The sequence below is a fragment of the Elephantulus edwardii genome, unplaced genomic scaffold, assembly GCF_000299155.1.
Source record: "Elephantulus edwardii isolate Elephantulus edwardi_28Jun2011 unplaced genomic scaffold, EleEdw1.0 scaffold00123, whole genome shotgun sequence".
Taxonomy (NCBI): Eukaryota; Metazoa; Chordata; class Mammalia; order Macroscelidea; family Macroscelididae; genus Elephantulus; species Elephantulus edwardii.
Genome location: NW_006399873.1, coordinates 10462913 through 10467458, shown reverse-complemented (window position 1 = coordinate 10467458; position 4546 = coordinate 10462913).

Below are 4546 nucleotides of genomic sequence, written 5' to 3'. Positions count from 1 at the left end.
TCATGATGGATGGAGAGAATATTGAAATTGCCAATAGCTTCATCTTTCTTGGATCCACAATAACACTCTTCCAACCATCAGGAAATAAGGAGATGCATTGCCCTGGGATGATCTGCGGTTGGGAATCTCACTAAACTATGGAGGAGTAATGATGTCAATATTAGGACTAAGGTACATCTGATTCAGCCCACGGTCTTTCCTATTAATTTCTATCTGAAAGCTAGACAATAAATAATGATGAGAGAAAAAGAATTGATGTGCTTGAACTGTGATGTTTGAGAAGAGTACTGAACATCATGGACCGCCAAGAGAATGAACTGATATGTCGTGGAGAGGTTGTAGCCAGGGTGGTTTTTGGAGACAAGAATGATGAGACTTCATGTTACATACTTTGAGCATGTTGCTAGGAGGGGCTATTCCCTGGAGAAGGACATGATATCAGGAAGGGTGGAGAGTCAAGGAAGGAGAGAAAAGTCCTCGATCAGGTGGGTTGACAGGGTGACTGCTGCAATGGTCGCTTGTGTGTCAGGAAGGCACAGGATAGAATAAGATTCAGATCTTTTCTTTTATTCATAGGGTGGCTATGAGTCATACTTGACTCAATGACACTTAACAACAACCATAAAGTGTTCAGTTCTGAACTTTTCTATAATGCTGAGATAGAAAATGGGTTTACTTCTCACTGATACCTTTCAATTACACTAATATGTGGTATTTCTTCTCTAGTCTTTATTCTTTTCAATTTTAGTCATCATCTACTATCATTCAAGTTATGGATGACTCCTGGTTTTAGCAAAAATAAAATTTCTTATTCTGAATTTTGTTATTGTAATTTAGAAATGATGTCTGAGAGGTTGACACAGAAATACCTTTACTTATTCATCTTAAAATTAGAAGTTTAATTTGATTCCGTAAAGTTTTTTGGGTTTGTTTTCTTTAATCTGATGGCTAATCTCTTTTGACAATGTAGTGAAAGCTTACTAACTAGCCTGATAACATACTATCACACTATTCATGAATAATGAAAGTGGCCTTTCCAGCAAAAACAATCTTTTCATGACATTTTCAAAGCATTTACATATCCTTGAGGAAAATATGAACTATTTTACACCTTTGAAATTTCCTATTTAAGAAATTGCCATCTATTTTCCCACTCTTCAATTTCTGTGGAAAACGTGATTCACTTCTCGTACAAATAGATTTCCGTGTCTATTGTTCTTGTTGTTACTAGGTGCCATCATATTGAGTATGACTCATAGTGATCCAATGAAAAATAAATTTGAACCCTGTCTATCCTGTGTTATTCTCGTAATTTCTGAAAGACTTTAGTCCATTGCTGCAGTCACTGTGACAATCCACCTAGCTGAGGGCCTTCTTCTCCTTCGCTGACCCTCCTCTGCTTTTCCAAAGATGATATCCCTCTCCAAGGAATAGTCCCTCCTAGAAAGGTGCTAAAGTATGTGAGATGAATCCCTGTCATATTTCCCACCAGCGAACACTCTGGTCACACTTTCTCTAAGACATATCTGTTTGTTATTTTGACAGTCCATGGAATATTTAGCATCTTTCTTTAACACCTTTTCCTTATATAGAAGAGAAAAATAATGCATACCTACAACTGGAAAATAATATAAAAATTTAAAGTTAAATCCACAACTTGTCAAAATTATCCCACAGCCCATGAAAAAGAATGAGTCATAAAATTATCAGCCCAAAAGATAGTCTCTCTATTTTTCTTGTCTGATTTACAAAAGGCACCTAGTTAGACAAAAGGCACTCAAATATTCCTAACAAGAACATATTAAACAGCATTTAACTTCCCTATCTTCTTCTTATTTTTGTTGTTGTTTACCTTAGAGTCAGAATTAAGCCATAGCTGATTGTTCAGCAGGTTTTCAGAGGCAGTTAATTGCATGGGAGGAGATACATTATTATTAATATTCAACTATATAGCAGGTTGTCCTTTCTTAATCTTTTTTTCTTGACTTTGTCTTTCTATTTTGTATTTGCTCATTAAATATTCAATTTCTACTGGAGGGTCAACTCTGGGTAATTTCTGATTCAATTATATACTATACAACAATGACATTTGCCTAATCTGTACTAAAAACAGTTTGTTGTACTGGGGTAAAATGTGATGCTGGAGCTTTGCTTCCAGTGTGCCAAATACTAGAAGAGTTACCCATTATGGACAAGTTTTAGCAGAAATCACAGAAATTACAGACTAGGAAGCAGGATTGGCTATACACTTCAGAAAAAACAAGTCTTTGAAAACTCCATTAACAAATAATATTTGTAGTTATAGCATTGTAGGTAGATCCCAGATTTGGAAGTAATCAAAATGAGGAGAAACAGCTGAGAAAAAAACCCAACGCTTTGAATAAATTAAATAAGGAATGTATAATCTATGAATGTAGGAAATGCAGAAGTTGTCAATAATGAAATGGAATGCATGATCATCAGCATTCTAGGCATTCATGATCTGAGATGGACTGGCTGTATTTATTCAGACTATTGCATGGTCTATTGTTCCTGGAATGAAAAATTGAGAAAGAATGGTATTCATTCAGAGTTAAAAAGATCTGGTGTGAAAACAATGTATATGAACCTTCTAAGTAAACCAGTATAAAATAAAATTTTATTAAAGAAAGAAATAAACAAGACTGAGATAAACAATAGGGAGAAATGAAATTTAAAAAAAATTTAAAATATTCTATTCTAACTTACTTTGAGGTCTTATCATGTAGTGGCAAGAAACTAAGCTTCACTTTTAAATGGAACACAGTTTGAATTCATCAGCTGCTGTGTGGGAGAAGGATAAAAAGTTTCTTCTTATGCAGTTCACTGCCTCTGAAAACACACTGGAACGTCCACTATGAGTAGGTTCCAACTTGATGTTATACAACAACAATCTTGAAGTACAATATTGTGAGTGAAAGAAAACTATCCATAAACATATAAGCAAGATCTATTGATGTGATTATTGTTGTGTCTTAATAGAGTTCAGTCCATCTCACTGCTGACCATCCAGTGGGTTTTCACAGTCAGTTAAGTGCAGGGGAGAAGAGTGCCTATCCTTCTCCAGTGTAGCAGCTGGATGCCTTGAACAGCAAGCCTTAAGGATTGTAGCACAGCTTCTTACCACTAGGCCACCGGAGATGCATATTAATATTACTATTGAAATTTAAGCATCAAAATGAGAAAAATTGAGGATTTTTACCAAACTTTGCAGCCTAGATGGACCAAATATTTAATCAAAACATCTTAATGATACTTTGTGACTGGAATGCAAAAGTTAGAAACCATGAAGAAGGAATATAGCTTTGGTGATAGAATGAAAATCGAATGCTTGAATTTAGTATGCTCAATGACTTATTCATTGCAAATACCATTGCCAAAAAGCACAAAGGCCTTTGGTATTGTGAATAACAGAGCAATAAACATGTGTGTGCATTTTTTTCTGTTTGGGTCGCAGCTCTGGTTTACTAGGGTATGTTCCAGGTAGTGGGATTGTTGGGTCAAATGGTATTTCTATCTTTGACATTTTAAGAAAGCACCATACTACCTTTCATAGTGATTGCACTATTTTACTATCACAACAACAATGAATAAAGGTTCTAATTTCTCCATAACCTCAGAAGGATTTGTTGTTTGCCATTCTGTTGAACTTTGCTATTGTTACTGGAGTGAGATGATATCTTATAGTTGCTTTGATTTGCATCTCTCTTAGAACTAGGGACTTTGAACATTTCTTCATGTATTTGTTTGCCATCTGAATGTCTTCTTTGGTGAAGTACCTGTTCATATTCTGTGCCCATTTTGCAACTGGATTATTTATCTTTATTTTGTTGAGGTGATAGAGTATTCTATAAATTCTAGCTTTAAGTCCCTTGTAAGACATATCATTACCAAGACATATTTTTACACTGTTGGAGAAGTTTTTTGAAGTGCATAGGTATTTGATTCTTAGAAATTATCATATATATTTTATTCTCTTCTGGTGGTAGGTTTTTCAGGATGCTTGGAAAACTTCATGTTGTGGAATAGGGCTTACAGAATTCTTCAAATCTTCCCTCTGATGAAGTTTATCATCCTTAGTTTTACCCCTAGGTCATTGATCTACTGTGAGTTAGTTTTTGTGTATGGTATGAGGTGTGGGTCTCACTTTAGTTGTTTTGCAGATAGTTTTCCAATTTTGCGAACATTATTTGTTAAAAAGGCTTTCATTTTCCTGCTTAACTAATGTCATCTCATCAAAAATCAGTTGATTTCTGAGTTCTCAGTTCTATTCCATTGACCTATGTATTTGTCATTATACCACATCAAAATGCCTCCTACCTTCTCTTTTTCAGGAGTGCTTTGCTTATAGGGGTCTTGACTTTCCATTCCAGATGAAATTAGAAATTCTCTTTTCCATCTCATTGAAGAATGAAATTTGTATTTGTATTGGGATTGCATTGAACTTATAGATTGCCTTTGGCAAAATTTTCATTTTCACAATGTTGAGTCTTCCTTTCCAAGAACATGGTATATTCTTCCATTTATA